The sequence below is a fragment of the Chrysoperla carnea genome, chromosome 5, assembly GCF_905475395.1.
Source record: "Chrysoperla carnea chromosome 5, inChrCarn1.1, whole genome shotgun sequence".
In the NCBI taxonomy this organism is placed as follows: Eukaryota; Metazoa; Arthropoda; class Insecta; order Neuroptera; family Chrysopidae; genus Chrysoperla; species Chrysoperla carnea.
The window spans coordinates 5,731,835-5,750,042 of NC_058341.1; positions in this window are offsets into that span (position 1 = coordinate 5,731,835).

The following is an 18,208-nucleotide window of genomic DNA, read 5'->3' on the forward strand; positions in this document are numbered from 1 at the left end:
CAGATTGTACCTAGTTCTTCGAGTAGTAGTCCGACTGTCACGTAACTAGTCAAGTAGGCAACTTTTATGGCTTAAATGTAATAAAATGCTCTAAAAATGTCGTAAACTAGGCAATTTGTATGACGTAAATGTATTAAAATGCTCTAAAAATATCGTAAAAGCGTCAAAAACCAAAGGTTTTTATGTTACGAGCTATTACTCAGAATAGATTAAAATGGTACTCCTTGTACAGAATGCCACAAAAAAGAAGAACGAAAATTTCACATGCCCTATTTTTTAGTCAAGAGCGAAATTTGTTTCATCCTTGTGTTAAAAGATCTTTAAAAGGAATACAGTTAAAATTTTTTCATGAATAAAGATTTTGTGGATGATGAAATGAATTGAGACGCCTTCCAATAATTTTAGGGAAAGTTCTCAAACGTTCCTGGAATATAATTCATAATAATTATGGTCTCTTTTTTGTAGGCATTCTATAGATATACTTACATGTTTAATGTTTTGAATTGTATAACGTTTGAATTTGCACCGATTTTAAGATATGTGTTAAAAAAATACAAATAATACATTCACCTTTAATTATTCCTTAAGATCCTTAAAATTTCCAAAGATACAATCTAGCTTAGTGAATATTTTTCATAATTATGTACATTATAACTAAGAGTTCCTACTTTTTAACTTCACTTGTAATTAGAAACAATTTAATAAAATCTTATAATTTTTACCAACTTCTAATTGCCCGATTAACTTGAAAATTTGCATATTGAGCAGGGTCCACGATGACAATATTAATAATTTAATGATTTTATACAAGTATCGATTATCTTATCGACATCGTTATTTAATAATATTATCTTATACTAGTGAAAATAGGTTGTATAGTGTCTATATTATCTGCTTCGTATGCGAAAGGTCGTCAGTTCGGAACCCAGTCACGTGAATAGATTTTTTTTTTATAAATTTTATTTTGTTAACCAAACAATTTGAATTTATAGAAACTGGTATGTATTTCAGAGGTGGTTTAGCAAAGTTTTAAAAGCAATGCGAAATTTATTTGTTTCTTGCAAAGATTCATAGCAAAGCTTTCTTACAGCTTATACATCCCAACTAAATTAGTAAATGCTCCCACAGGGAGTCCCTCCCCCATTCATGCGATTTTCATAGCCAATTCGCATACATTCTAAATTTGCAGAGTTCCACGCGTGGTATAAAATTTCTTTTTCTCTTATTTTATAAAATTAAATAATTGGAAAGTTCCTTAGGCTTTCTGTGCCTGATATATGATTGCACCTAGTATAGAGGGAAGAAAATTAGGACATACTTATGAAAAACATTCCCTGAGAATATTGATTTTTCCAAGACCTACAGATCAAAACTTATAAGCTTTAACAAAATGTGATTTGATGTGCCCCCCATAAAAAATATTATTATAGTATATGTTGATTGTTTATAATGACAAGTTTTTCCTGTATTTTAAAAGATTTTTCCTTGAAAAGCAATTTTGCATTACTTGCAAGATAAATTAATTATGGGAACAATTGCCAGAAATATGCATCGAATTAGAAAAACTTAAGAATTGTAGAAAAATTTTGTTGAATGAAATTTGTTTTAGACATTAAGCCTAAACGATATAATTCTTAGCCAACTTCGACTTTTAAAAGCGTTAAAAATCATCACTTGAATCAATTGATCAATTGAAAATCAAAATTATAAATTTACGAATTTTTAGTCTAAAAATTATTCTGAGGAAAGAACTAAAAATCGTTGGCAAAAATAAAATGTTCGGTCGAAAGTCAGAATTATTTTTCGGAAAAGATTTTTTGGAATCAATCATAAATTTTGAATCCAATTCATTTTAAAATAGGCAAAACGAAACTTAGAAGCAAAATCATTTTCAAGGTTTTTTCTCATAAAAAATTAACATTTTTGGAAAATTTTGAAAAGGATATTTAAGTAAGGAATAGGTAGATAAGGAAGTCAAAGGAAATTTCAATTAAAAAGAAAACTAAATATTTTTTTGTAAATGTACTAATTTTTTAAATGTATAAATAAATTTTATTGATTACAATAAAAGAAAATGGTAATGATTTTTCTTTTAAATTTGACACATACAAGAATGATTACATTTTATAAAAACTATTTCCTGTCAAAATATTCCATTACTACTTAATTGAGGTGGTGTTCTTGGAAGTTTTGGCCTAGATTTGAATGGATTTTTTGGAAGACCATCTAAAAACACCAAAAAATGCATCAATATTGAAAGTGTCAGGGCAGTTTTTTAAATATGAAGTCGGGCTAATGGTGATAGAGCAAAATTAAATTTTGTGGATTCTGAAAAATTTGATTTTTTTTGATAACACAGGCAATTTTGATTCGATCTTATTGGAATTTTTTTGAAACCCACTAATTTTGGGTCATTCTTTTCAGCTGTGATGTCAATTTTTCGCTAGTTATCACTTATGTGCTTAATTCCGGGACCAGACCTCCACATTCTTGAAATCTAATAGAGCTAGGTTAATTTTGACCACAAATTTGAAAAGTATGGCCCAAATTTAGTAGAATTACATACTTGGTTTATCAAAATTGGATAAAATTTCGATGTAATAGAGCAAAATTAAATATTTTGAATTTTGATGACGTCATCAAGTTCAAAAATTCGATTTTTTTGATAACACAGGCAATTTTGATCCGATCTTATTGGAATTTTTTTTGAAACCCACTAATTTTGGGTCATTCTTTTCAGCTGTGATGTCAGTTTTTCGCTAGTTATCACTTATGTGCTTAATTCCGAGACCAGACCTCCACATTCTTGAAATCTAATAGAGCTAGGTTAATTTTGACCACAAATTTGAAAAGTATGGCCCAAATTTAGTAGAATTACATACTTGCTTTGTCAAAATTGGATAAAATTTCGATGTAATAGAGCAAAATTAAATATTTTGAATTTTGATGACGTCATCAAGTTCAAAAATTCGATTTTTTTGATAACACAGGCAATTTTGATCCGATCTTATTGAAATTTTTTTTGAAACCCACTAATTTTGGGTCATTCTTTTCAGCTGTGATGTCAGTTTTTCGCTAGTTATCACTTATGTGCTTAATTCCGAGACCAGACCTCCACATTCTTGAAATCTAATAGAGCTAGGTTAATTTTGACCACAAATTTGAAAAGTATGGCCCAAATTTAGTAGAATTACATACTTGGTTTGTCAAAATTGGATAAAATTTCGATGTAATAGAGCAAAATTAAATATTTTGAATTTTGATGACGTCATCAAGTTCAAAAATTCGATTTTTTTGATAACACAGGCAATTTTGATCCGATCTTATTGGAATTTTTTTTGAAACCCACTAATTTTGGGTCATTCTTTTCAGCTGTGATGTCAGTTTTTCGCTAGTTATCACTTATGTGCTTAATTCCGAGACCAGACCTCCACATTCTTGAAATCTAATTGAGCTAGGTTAATTTTGACCACAAATTTGAAAAGTATGGGCCAAATTTAGTAGAATTACATACTTGGTTTGTCAAAATTGGATAAAATTTCGATGTAATAGAGCAAAATTAAATATTTTGAATTTTGATGACGTCATCAAGTTCAAAAATTCGATTTTTTTGATAACACAGGCAATTTTGATCCGATCTTATTGGAATTTTTTTTGAAACCCACTAATTTTGGGTCATTCTTTTCAGCTGTGATGTCAGTTTTTCGCTAGCTATCACTTATGTGCTGAATTCTGGGACTATGACTTCACATTCTTGAAACCTATTAAAGCTAGGTTAATTTTGATCACAAATTTGGAAAGAATGACCCAAATTTAGTAGGATTACATACTTGGATTATCAAAATTGGATAAAATTTGGATGTGATAGAGCAAAATTAAATTTTTTGGATTCTGGTGACGTGATAAAGTTAAAAAGAGTTTCCCAGTTAAAGTATTTTAGTGAATGTTTTAGATCAAACAAGGAGTGGTCTTTCTAATCCCAACATCAATATACTCACCCGATTTTCTTCGAGAACTACTGCCTCCTGTCGACGTTGCAGTTGTTGCTTGTGTTGGAGGTATATTTCGCCTGTGTTCCTTTCGAAGCTCCGTTTTTATATTAATAAAATTTAAAAGTGAATAATTCCCACAGGTATTTTTTGAAAAATGTGTATATGGATTATTATTTTTGCCATCGTTCGTCAAAGTCGATGATATTTTTATTTCAGATCGAAATGGTTTATCTTTAAATAATTCTGGTAAAAATTTTCGTCGATCTTTATTCATACAATTATTTAATAATTTCATTTCACTTTCTGTCGGTTTTACCGAATTATTTTCACAATTGCATCGATTTTTCATTGGTGGATACCATCTTTCATAATAATCCAACGCATACGGTGGATTATATATGCTTGATTCAGAATGTGGACTCTTTGAATCCGGATAAAATTGACATGTGTGAACTGTAAATGTATTAGTCGTCGAAGAAGCCGATGTACTATTTCGTTTCGCTGTAACAGGTTTGGTTGATGTAAATGGCGGATGTGGTTTTTTACGTTCAAAAATCGCTAATTTTGTTGGTTTTTTATAAAATTGTTTTGTTTGTTCGTTAAATGAAACATTATTATGATCTAAAAGTGGTGATAATTTTGTTTTTAATTTATTTTTAAATTTTGATGATAATTTATGTTCTTTCTCTTTTAAAGTATTATCAATATGCATATTCTTTTCTATTACATTATCATCCATATGTTTTCTCTCATTTTGTCGATAATCATGTTTTTTGACATGGACATTCTTTTGTTTTTTATTATCACTTAATACATTTAATTCAATATCTGTCTCTTTCAAATCAATATCATTATCTTTTCTTCCATCTCTATCTAAAATATTCTGATCTTTGATATGTATTATTTGTTCTTCTTGTTTATTTGGTGATAAATCAATTTGTGATAATACCGTTTGAGTAAATTGATCAATCGATATATCACTATCATCAGTTTGCATTTGTTGATCAGTGACATAAATCACTTTTGCTGTATTTTCATTCGGAAAATGTACATTATCATTTTCCGAGGTTTTATCAGTATTTGTCTCATTCAAAGCGGTTTTTCGATTATCGATTAAATAATTAACTTGAATCGAAACCGCTTTTTGATGTAATAAATCATTAGTTGATGTTGATTGAGTAATTAATTTTTCTTTTGATTCATTTGCTTCAATTTTATTGTCATTTATTTCAGTTATCATCGATGTTGGGGTTGAAACTAAAAATTTATAGATAAGAAGTGATAATAAAAATCATTGTTTTTTTATCTACCTGCGTATAATTTAGTTTCTCATGCCATATGTGCAGAAAAAAGGGGTGATTTCGAGAAAATCAACGATTTTTCACAATCGTTTGTAATTTTCTCGAAAACTATGCATTTTAGAGTGAAAATAGGCCAGTCCAAAGTTATCGGTCAATTGAGAACATAATTTCTTAGCGATTAAGCTATTTCTTTGAAAATATCGGTCATAAAGATGAAGAAACTCAATTTTCATTAATTTTGGATTCTATTTCTAATTACAATAGAAAATCCGAAAATAAAGACACAATTATTTTTAATTTTTTCAAATTTTTAAGTATAAATGAGAATCTACTCTTTTTTTTTAACGAATGAAAATGATTAAATGAATGTTATTAATAATTTTTCACTAAAATTTCGACTTTTACCTTCTTTAAAATATCGTTCATGTAACAAAACTTCACCAACTAACATATCAGGTCCATAAATATTTGTTAAACTATCAAACATTTCAATTTCTGGTTCAATCAAATCAATTTCATCCTCTAAATGATTACTTGGTTCATTTACACGTTTTGTTTTTGCAAATTGTGTATCGGTCATAAATTTATATAAAAATTTTAATTGCTGTTTCACTTCTCCCTCACATTGCTTCCAAAATTAAACCCAAAAAAAAAGTAAAATTGTGTCAATAAATAATATCAGTATTTCCAAAAAAATTTTGGAGAAAAAACGAGAAGCCAGGAGAAATATTGAATATATTTAGATTAAAAATAAATTTATTTCTGTGAAAATGGTAAATTTTTCAATTTGCCAATTTCTTAATTCCAAAATTTAAAAAAAATATAGGATATTTGAATGAGAATTGATTCCACGACCCTTGGAATTTCACTCGACATTTGATTAACAGTGATCGATGTGATGGAAACGTTAGAATTTTATCCATCAAAAGTGGAAATTTTATCTAAAAAGAAATTTATGTCAATAACCGGGTACTTTTTTCTACAAATTTCTACAGAGGGGATTTTCTTGTTGGAATATTTTCATAGGTATCTCTTGAACGTAATCTCAAGTTGGTGGGACGGGGAAACGCAAACTTCAGCCAAAATCTTGGAAAACTAGTTTTATCAAATAATTCAGTGCGAGATTAGTCATTGGCGAAAAATTTATCATGGGCTTTTTAAATTTTGCAAATTTCACTTGTCCAAAATGAAGCTCGGGTTTCCCATCCATCTAAACATATTCCAACAAGAAAATTCCTTCTGTGGAAAATTGCATTATGAACCTACTCTTTTCCTCTGGCTATTGGGGTAGTTTTATTAAAAAAATATCACAAACCTTTGAACGTATTTTAATTAAATTAGCTATTCCAGCATTTTTCGCATAATTAAGTATATTTTGATTCATAAATAAACTATAGATGGTACCATTTACATACAATAAACATGGCGTAAATTTGGAATCCAACATTTGTATCATTAATTCAATAACGGTTGGTAGTAATAAGGCACAACGATTTTGGGCTTCTTTATGCAAACATAGATTCATTAGCAATGCTGTTGTATATTCTAAACGATACATTGAATAATATTTGGCTTTTTCGTATAAGGTTTTTATTAAATGTTCAACAAGACCTGAAAAAATGATTTTTCTAGAGAATTTTTTATTGCAAAGAAAACAAGCCAAGAGACATAGCGTTTCTTGTTTATGGCTAATCAATGGCTAAGTTAACCGCAAAATTCGAAAAAGCCAACTAAAAACGGTTTTCATGCATTAAAATAAAAAGTGAACGTTTATGAAAGTTTGTAAGTTCGATTTGGATGCGTAGGTGCCGAGAAAACTTGAAAAAATGAGCGAAAATAGTCGTTCTTACATTTTTTCGATTTTAAAATTGATATTTGGTAAAGTTATGAGTAATAGGTTCACAAATCTTCAGTTTTCTTTTAGCAAAAAATTTTAAAAATTGTATTTTTTCGAAAAAATAACACTTTTTGTAAAAACTTTCCTCTTGGTCGAGGGACTATGATAGAGCGGTTTTTCGGTGCTTAATCTCTTTTTGAAGACTTTTTCAATCATGATATTTAAATAGCAAGAGAATTTTTTTAATTTTTGTTGTCAAAACCGGGCCTCGTAAAATTATACGCAGGGTCAAAGTTAAATTACAAATATAATTCGACTTACCTTCTGAAATCATACATAATCGTTGTGTATTTCGTAAACTAAATTTTTGTAACGTAGCCATAACCATTTCTTTTGTAATTGTATCAAAATTAAAATCCTGTCTTCTTCGTTCTGATGGCATAACAATCTTTAGCAATATATTTTGTAATATTGAAGTGTCATGAGTTAAATAATTTCGTCCAATTCTTAATGATGCCACAGCATTTACCAATCGTGCTATACTTTGCTAAATATAAAATTCATAATGTTATCAAGAAAATTATTTCTAACATGTTATGGCGAAGCGGGATGGATAATATAAACGATTTTGAAGAGCTCATAAAAATGAAAACTATTTTGAAGTTTTGTTTTCAATTTTTGATACCTTATTTTTGGAAAAGAATGTAAATAAAAAATAAATGGCGTGCTTAAAATGCCAACTAAAACTTATTTAGAATTTCTTCAATTTACGAAGCCCCGATTTACGGGGAAACACCGGTAATTCGACTGTGACTGAAATAAGAATATGATTGCTAACAGAAATTATGTATGTAGATTTCTTGATGTCGTGTTAAGGACTATCTTAATTATGATTTATAAATCAACTAAATACTATAAACTACTTATTAAAACAGTGAAAAGTGTTTTCGCACCTGTATCAAATGTGGTGTTCTATGTGCCCGTGGGAAATATAAACTGGATAAAAACCTTGAAGATGTGTTTTTCGTCTTAGAATTATCCATTAATCCAAATATATCGTTACTAATATACTGTTTTATTAATTTTTTACGCATATCTATAGATGCATGTGTTAAGCGCTGTAATTTTAATAAAGAAAAAAAGCATTCAATCTACATTTGTGCAAATTTATACGCAAATATCACTACATTAATGTTATACAAATTGCCTATAACTCAATTTATTCACAAAATGTTATACAAATTGCCTATAACTCAATTTATTTCAAAATTATTTGCAAAACAAATCTTTATACAAACACATTATCAAAGATTTACCTGAGGTTCAGGTTGATTTTAGCTTAATTGCGCTGGAACAACGTTTCGATAATTGCCTTTAATGAAAGACTATTTAAAAAACTTATGTTTTTGGCTGATCAGGAGTAAATCTTTTGTATAAGATCGGGCCAATTCTATTTATATACAATATAAAACTACTACTATTATAATATAGGCAAATTTAAATACAAATCTATTATGTGAGTTGCCTATAGTTCGACAATACTGTATAATTCAACAATACAAATTATTTTCAACAATACTACAGATAAATATTCCTATTCAAAAACAATGTTATAAATTTCTTATATTACGGAAAAGTACGATTTTACGCTAGATAAAACGTAAATATTCTGTATACAACTTTACATGCAAATATTCATAAAATAAATTTTAAAAAAATGTCTCAAACTTACCCAACGTAGCGCTTGGAATATACGTAATTTTAAATATGTTGGACCAACTTTTAAATCACAAATTATTTTTGGATAATCGAGCTGAAAATAATTACATTCCGTTATATGTTCTGGAAATGGGCTACTTGGTTTTGGTACAGAGCTAATGGTTGGAGTCGATTTTTTCATTAATTGGACGTTTTTTGATATCAAAGATTCTTTTACGTCTGAAATTAATTAAAAACAAGTGAAAATAAACAATTGACTATTTTTTTCACTCTCTACGTTCCCGAAACTCACCATTTGTCTTTTGAGCAATGTCTGCTTGTATTGATTCTTCAGAATGGGAACTTGCTGGCAACTCATCTGGATTTAAAACATTTGACATTTCCTGAGATGAATCATCAATTTTAATTATTGGCACTGGTGATAAATCACTGCATTCACTATGTTTGTCTCCTTCCAATTTTGATGGTATTTCATACAATTGTCTTGATGGTGAAGTATTTTGTGATTTTATAATTGCTAACCAAGATGGATAATCAGATGGAGCACTAGATGTATATTCAGTGATATTTACAAGCGGTATCGTTTCATTTGTTGGTAAAATTTTTAAAACGTTTTCTGGTTTTTTTACACAAATATCGCTTGATTCATTTCGATTACGTGTTTTATATACTTCAAGTGTTATTACATCGTTATCGAATTCTGTTAATTTTTTTGATAATTCAGCTAACGTTTGACGTAAACTTTTATCGCCTTCTGTTGAAGATGGTGATTTTAATTTATACTCAATACCTTTTGATAATTTTTGTGTTATTTCTAAAAGATAATAATTATAAATAAAACAAAATTAATTTATTTATAAGCAAAAATTCTGCAATTTAATTAATCGTCATACTATCATAAATCATCTCTCCGATAGAAATATTTCCTATCCAATTGAAAGTTACTTTCGGGCTCTTAAAGCATATAGATCTGTTTCCCAATTTTGGGAAACTCAGGCTCAATATATTGACCGGGTTTCGAAACTTTAATTTCTAAAGTATTTCCACTTTTTACATTCTGAGCATGCTATAAAAATTTCAGCTTGATATATCTTTTCGTTTTTGAGTTATCGTTTTGACAGACGGACAAACATACAGCCAAACTGAAATGGGCTAATTTGATGATTTTATGAGCACCAATACAAAAAATTTGTTCGTATCTTCAATATTTTTAAGCGTTACAAACTTGGGATTAAACTTAGTATATTTCCTTGATATAATTCCTTTCGAACTTCTTTAATTTGTTGATACCCTGTTCATTGGATGTCAAAAGTGAAGAGCTGAATGTTAATATTTTTGAAAGCAGAGATTTTTTTAAAGAATAAATTTCTGCAAATACCCTGTATACAGGAAATAAAAATCAGAAATGAATAACATCATAATTTACCTCTCAATTCATTGTAATTTCTTTGCAATTTAAATAATTTTTCTCTTAAATTCGAAATATATTCATTTGATATTGGATTTTCTTCAGCTAAACCAGCTTGGATTGGTTCTGAATTATCTCTTGCTGTAGGTAGTTCTTCATTTTCCTTAATTTTCGACACCACATCAATAAAACTATCGTGTTTTTTGGACCTAACATTTTGTTTATCGTTACTATTATCGGATTTTTCGTAATCAATAAATTCTTTCGTTTTTTTCATCGTTTGATTTGTGCCAATAATACCATTTCATTTCGCGATTCTTAACAATAATTTATCGAGATACGAATCTTATAGTGATAACGAGAAATCGATTTTAGTTTTTTCTGATTTTAAACTGTAAACAAATAATTTAAATTTTAAGAATAAGCAAGTGACTAATGAGTCTGTGAAAAAACGAGGATTCGCGTTTGTCTATTGACAATTTTTTTTTCTTATTTATGAAGGCGGGTATGAATATGAAAGGGAATTCACCACTTTTTATGACTTTGGTTTAGGGGGTTTCCCTGATGTTTTGTCCGATCGGCAGAGGTGAAATATCCATATAATATACAAAGTGTCCTTTTTAAGTTGATACGCATGAAACGAGAAAAATAAGTATTATGGATAAAATTGCTTCTAGCAAAAAATATTGGGTCTATAGACGTACATCTTACGCAGACATTAAAATTGAGACAGGTTTTCAGGCTCAATGAAAATCTCACTCTATTCCATACCTGGTAATAAATAGATAAACACGACTTAGAAAGTTGTTTTTGATTAAAAAGGTAACATTTTTTGTTCGAAACATTTTTCCGCAAACCGTATAGTTTGGTAAAAAAAGGACTCCAATTCTTCCGTATGTTTTGCAAAATTTAGACACTCTTATAATAAAAATTTCCAATCAAAGTGATTTGCTTTTCTATAAAGACCAGTTTTGTTCAAATTGAATGAACAAACACACAAAAAGTTATATTTTTGCAATCAATTTCTGTCTAAACTATTCGGTTAACAAGAAAATGTTACAAACAAAAAAAGGTTGCGTTTTTATAAAGAACAACTTCCTAATTTCAAGTGTTCGTTTATGTATTTCAGTTATGAATTAGAGGAAGGTTTTAATTGAACCGGAAAACTTAAGTACCCGTATAAGATGTGCGCCTTTGAAATTAACATTTATCGTTTTCTAAGCATTTTCCTCGATTCAACTTATTTTTCGAGTTTCACGCATATGTCAAGCTAAAAAAGACTCCCTGTATAACATATGGGATAAAATGAGCCGTTGAAACTAATGAAAATGTAAACAAAAATAGCTATACTTACAAATAATTGATATCAAAAGCTTTCAAAAACTATCACATTCTTAAATAATCCACAGGCACGATTTAGAAACTTTCAAAAATATTTTTCTTTTCAAATTAAGCTAAATTCACTTATTAAAAATTTGTTTAATTAAAGAAAACTTCACGACAATTTACAGAACAGAAGTACACAGAAAGAAAAATCAATTTTAAGTCATATTTTATAAGCACAGCACACTAAATTTTCCAATATATACAAAAATTTGTTCGTTTTAAATTGGGAAAGTATTCATGTAAAAAGAAATTTTCTTGTATTGTTTAAATTTCTTCTAAAGACAAGCAAATAACATATTTTTTGCATTTAAGTTTATACAGTCGTGTTAAGTTCCATTCACACTTTATTAAGTCGTAGAAATGAAACACTAAAAACAGTCAAAGTTCGAAAAATTTTAACAGTTAGTTGGATTAGAATGCGGTTTTCAGCATTCAATTCGTTAAAATATCAGAAAATTTGGTGACACATAAATTGATTTTATAAGAAATTAAAAATATGCAAATATAATAGTGATAAAAGTGATTCCAAACTTGTTACTCAGCGGTTTTTGGAGTCACTGAACACGAATATCGTGACAGAATCGGGCACCAGGTACCTCGAAAACCAATTCTGACTCAATATTCGTATTCTGCGACCCCAAAAACCTTCGAGTTATAAGTCATTTCCATCACTGTGAATTTGTATATTTACGGAAAATTTGAACAGTAAGTTGGATTAGAATACGGTTTCGACATTCGATTCGCCAGAGCGTCAGAAAATTTTGTTTACCTAATTCGGTTAGTAGTGATGAAAATGATTCCAAACTTGTTACTCGGTGGTTTTTAAAGTTGCTGAACACGAATATCGTGACAGAATCGGGCACCAGGTACCTCGAAGATCAATTCTGTCTCAATATTCGTGCTCAGAGACCCAAGTAACGTGTTTGGACCAAATATATAATGAATTTCCTGAAAACTCAATTTCAAATCAGATCAGAGATCAATTTTATGAAACTTGGCTAGAAAATGTTCTCAATCGAGTCGATTCGATCGTTAAACGGCTTCGATGCCACTGAGAAGAGCTATCATTTTTGGGGAAAAATTTTTGGAAATATTTTAATTGAAATTGAAATATTTGAGTTGAGTTTGTTCTTTTGAATTATTGTTTTAAATTACCTAATTATTTTACCATTTCACTTTTCGAAATGAATTGAGCCAGATTTATTTGACCATTCATTTCCATAGTAATTCCATAGACATGCCTTTTCCAAACTGAATCGATTTTGAAGATCATCGCCAATTGTTTAGTTTTTTCTGGCACGGAAACCTAAGGCTTCATCCGTTCAGGCGCTACGATGCCACAGACAGACAAACGCACAGACACACACCCAGCAATGAGTATATTAGTATGAACATGTCTTTATACCTTTAAACTAGCGTGACTGATGGCAGTTTGATTCGTAAAACGAATTTAATAAGGAATAATATACATAAATTTTCTGTTTATGGCATTAGATGGAACGAAATATTGATGACAATAGGTAGGTATATGTATGTACATAGGGATACCAGTCAGCCAGCGCAGCGAGCTAAAATCTGGGTTAATAGAGTAAACAGGAAAATATATACATATTATTTAAATAAATTATATAATACATATTATACAATTTAATTGTCGCATAACTAATAAGTAATATTAACTTGTATTATTGTTTTTTTGCTTTTCTTTAAGTTATATGCGACACTAATAATACGGTAGTTTAGATTTTAATCTATACGTCATGCATAAAGAAAGTTTTCCGATTTACAAACCATTTGAGGGAAATTAAATTTATTACAGAGATATGTATTACCGACTGAAAAGGGGATGTATTTGTTTATTATTTTAATAATTTTCTAGTTATAAGCGGGGAGCCCGTGACAGTAAAACTGCGTATTTACATGGATTTTGAAATTTCGCACATGAATCAATGCTATTTAAAATATTTTCAACTTTTTATTATAGTTTTTTTTTCTCTCTAACCATTTCTGACCCTAAAATATTAAGAATCGATCCAATTTGTCAATTTGTAGTAGGCTGAGTTTAAATTTTTGATTTCGGTTAATTATCTTCAAAAATTTGACCCATCACTCTGTATGACTGTGCTAAATTTCAAATTGATATAGTGTCTTCATCTTGAATGCGACATACTGCATTATAAAACTCGATATAGCTCAAATTATTTAAGAAGATATGCAAGGATTGAATAATACCAGAGATTTAAATAAAACTTGATAAATACATTTTTTGATTAACAAAGTTTCCAAAAATCACAAAAAATTTCCTAGGTCATCGGGCTTTTTATTATTATTTTATCGTTCAAAGTTGGCTGAAAAAATTATGAATCATATTAGGTTATCCCTTTTCAATTAGATATTTCTATATCCAAAAATCTAGAGAGTGTGATAAAAAACTATCTAAAATATTTAGACAATCTTGTAGTTTATAATAACACCATAAAAATATCAGGTTGTCGATGATATAACAACAAAATTTTAATTTAATTATGAGTTCATCGAAGATCCATCATTAGATGAACAGAGACGACTATAGTTAGAGTATTGATGATTGAAGAGCGATATCTATATTATCAAATTTATAATCATCACTTGCACACAATATATATTATATATTTTTGTAGTTGCATAGTACTTGTAAAGCTAAAAATAACAGATTATTTGACTACAAAGCATATATTTGGTTTATATGTATGTACCGTGCAATAAACAATATTGTAAGAAAACATTCACCTTAACATTTCCCTTGGTTTTTTTTAACTTATCGAGGTTCTACTGTATATTATGAATCATCTATGTGTGACCACAGGAATCGCTATCCATGACCACGGTCAACATAATATACTACGTACTTTTCTACCCACGCTATATGAACATTGTTGTACACTCATTGTTGTATACTCATAATAGGGTAGCTTAGATATTATCTATCCCCCTCCCTCTCCTATTTTATGGTAAAAAAATCAGTTTTTAATTATTAATAATTGCAAAAAAAATATGAAGGTTAGATAAATTATATCACTTTAATATGAAGTTATAATATTTCCATATTTTATAAGTATCCATAACGGAAAATGATCGTTGAAGGAAAAATTACCCATCATAAATTTTAATTTATGTATTGGGAAAATCATTTTACCATGCCATAATCAGTTGCTTAAGGTAGTCCTTTCATTGGCTGGTAGTAAATTATGCATTTTTTTTAAGAAATTGTCATTGTCGGTGAAAGGATCTCCTTAATTCAATAAAATAAGTAATTGATTTCTTAAAAATTAAAGTATAGCAAGTAAATATTGTCTTAAATCAAAGTATTTACTTGCTGCCTTAAGGATAAATTTTCCAACTAGTATTTTTTATTTCTCACTAAATTTCACAGTAAATTACATTAATATTGCAAAAACAGAAATCTGAATATTTCGAAAAACTAATTTTCGATATTGGCTTGATATCTCTTTTCGTTTTTGAGTCATCGTGATCACGAATGGGCAAAAAGACGAATTAGGTGATTTTATGAACACCTATACCAAAATTTTGTTCGTATCATTAATATTTGTAAGCGTTACAAACTTGGGACTAAACTTAGTATATATACAGGGTATAAAAACGTTTCATCCAGGAGGGTGCATAGTAAAAACTACGGTAGAAAGAGGAAGAAATGGTTCCAAAGTGCCTGGAATTGAGCCACATAGTTTATAGACGCTCCCTTACAACTAGAAAATTATTCCTCATATTCGAATTCTGTATCAATTCAAAAACTCAGATTTTTTAAAGAGTCAGCTACATTTATAGTTTACCCAACTAACCAGCGGTCGTTTTTTCCACATTTCGGGTTTTTTTCGGTAATTTGAATGAAAAAAATTTCACAAGGAAACTATTGTAACAAAAAAAATTATTTTCTTTTTTAAAAAGTACCTATACATGACAGATTTAATAAGATACAAGAATTAAACGGTATTTTATTTATTTTAATTTTATTTTTTTGTAGTTAATTATGAAAGGATTATTCATCTAAATAATTTCTAGAATTTAGGTATTTTCTTAAATTGAAGTACATATGTTTCATGGTTTTTTTTTTATTTGAATAAACAAATGTCTCACAAATATCCTATTAATTTTGAATGCAAAAAAAAATGTCATATTAGATTTAGTCATTAAAAGATATCCTGTTTCATAAAAACAGGATATATCAACAGATAATTAGACAGTAGGTTTTTCATTGAGTAGCGTTGGTGAGGCACTAAAAAGGCAAATCGCAGATTTTGGACGGGGTCAAGTGTTGCATAAAGTTAGTCCAAAGCAATGCTTTTTGATGGATACTTTAGCTTGAATATTCAATATTGTCAATAAATCATTTAAGATTGTCCTTGTATTGTCAATATGTGGAAACTTTTCAACTTAGTACAAATTTTCAATTATAAATAAGTGCATTTGAAGTTTTAAGTGTTTTTATATAGGAAATAAACCAAAGTAAACTAAGTTTAGTCCTTAGTTTAGTACCTCTTCTTGTGGGTGGAAAAATTTATGCTGAAAATGACAACGGGAATCGATATAGGAATGCATTCTAATCAAAAAGTGTCATTGAAACATAAAAGTCAAAACTTTCAGAGTAATTGGAGCGTCAATGACATAAATTACACTGACATGAAAAACATGTCATACATGGACGGACAGTCAGAAATTTTGTGACATTGTCTCCAATTCTATTATTTTATTACCGTCTACCGTTGTCATCGTGAGGATTTTATGACTAAACCAGATTTGTTTTTATTTTAAAGGTATCTTAGTAACCGCAAAAATAGAACCACGTCATTCTGTAATAGTTATTATGGAACGAGGGGATTGCACCACATTTTGTGATATACATAACAAGTTTTTTTTTTTTTTACTTTTTATTTACACCTTTGAAGAAAAGTACCCGATTATATTCGCGTTTTATTCAGGGCTGCACTCTGTATTAGTTTCTTTTATATATACAGGCGTGTGTTTAGAATTAGATTTTGGTTGAGATCGCCAACTGAAGATAGAGATATATATATAGAGGCGGAAACAGCTTTTTTTGTTTCAAAAAAAGTTGTTTATTTTTTTATAAGGAACATTTTTTTACATTTAAACTTTTGTTTTATCTCTAACGGTTAACAAGATAGCTCCTACGGACCCAATACTGATTTCTATGTTGCTTATTTACGAACTCGGCCTCACTTTTTACGTCCTGAGCACGCTATAAAAATTTCAGCTTGATATCTCTCTTCGTTTTTGACTTCATGTTGACAGACTGACATGCAGACGGATAGACAACCGGAAATGGAATAATTAGGTGATTTTACGAACACCTATTATACCAAAGTCTTGTTCGTAGCATCAATATTTTCAAAACGTTACAAACTTGGGACTAAACTTAGTATACCTTGATATATTTCATATGTACACTTGGTATAACAAGAAAAATTTACAAAATTTAAAAAATCCTCGAGAAATTTTTCGGGTACTGAACCCTAAACTCGCACTTGAAACTTATCTAAGAACACTCTCCATTAAATTACCTTTTTCCTTATAGCCTTCTCTAAATTGAACCTATTTTGAGGATCATCGCCCAGTTTTTAATTGTTCCGGGTACAGAACCCAAAACTCGTGCTTGATACACGGCTAAGAGCATTCGTCATTAAATTACCTATCAAGCGAAACATAAATCCAAATCGGTTCATCCGTTTAAGCGCTACGATGCCACAGACAGAAACGTAGATAAACAGACAGACAGACAAAGCGGTCAAGCTTATAACACCTCTTTTTTTGAAGAAAATAAGAAGAAAAACTGCTAATTTTTCACCATTTTTGCAGACGCATTTGTAATCTATGTAAAATAAAGATTTTTATTTGATACTTTTTCTGGCGTTTTAGGAGTATTTTTAAGAAAGCTAAGTTGAATTTATTTGATATGTCTCACAAATTACTACCTCATTTTAGTCAATACTAAAACACTTTTCTCAGCCCCACGGATGTTGCCAAGTGTAGGAGAACAGGTTTGCGCAGCCACCACCCTAGTAATCCTCAAATTTCTCGAATTAATTAAATTAAAAAACTTTATATTCAAAATTTAACAAATAAAATATTATGAAAAAAATATGAATTTTATAATTATTTACTCCTATGCCAAAATCTGCCCCAACTGGCTGGCATCATCCTTACTCAGTCCCCAAGCGAAACAGAAGCCAGGAAATGGGACCCCCCAAATATATTACCATAATATTACACCCCTGATATGTACACGAGTTTAGTTAATAAAAATTAATAATTCGTAAATTAATAATTAATCATTATTTTTACAGTACATATTGAATATCATTAATATAACAAAATGTATATACAATAATAAATATTAATAATAAATAAAAATGGATGCGTCATTTCATTCTCATTAAGAGTTTTATATTTTGTATATTTAGTTTGTTTTGTGTAGTAGAAGTTTGGTTCAACTTTTATAAATACCGTGTTTGAGGAAAAAGATTTCATATTATTATTATAGTCAAGAAGT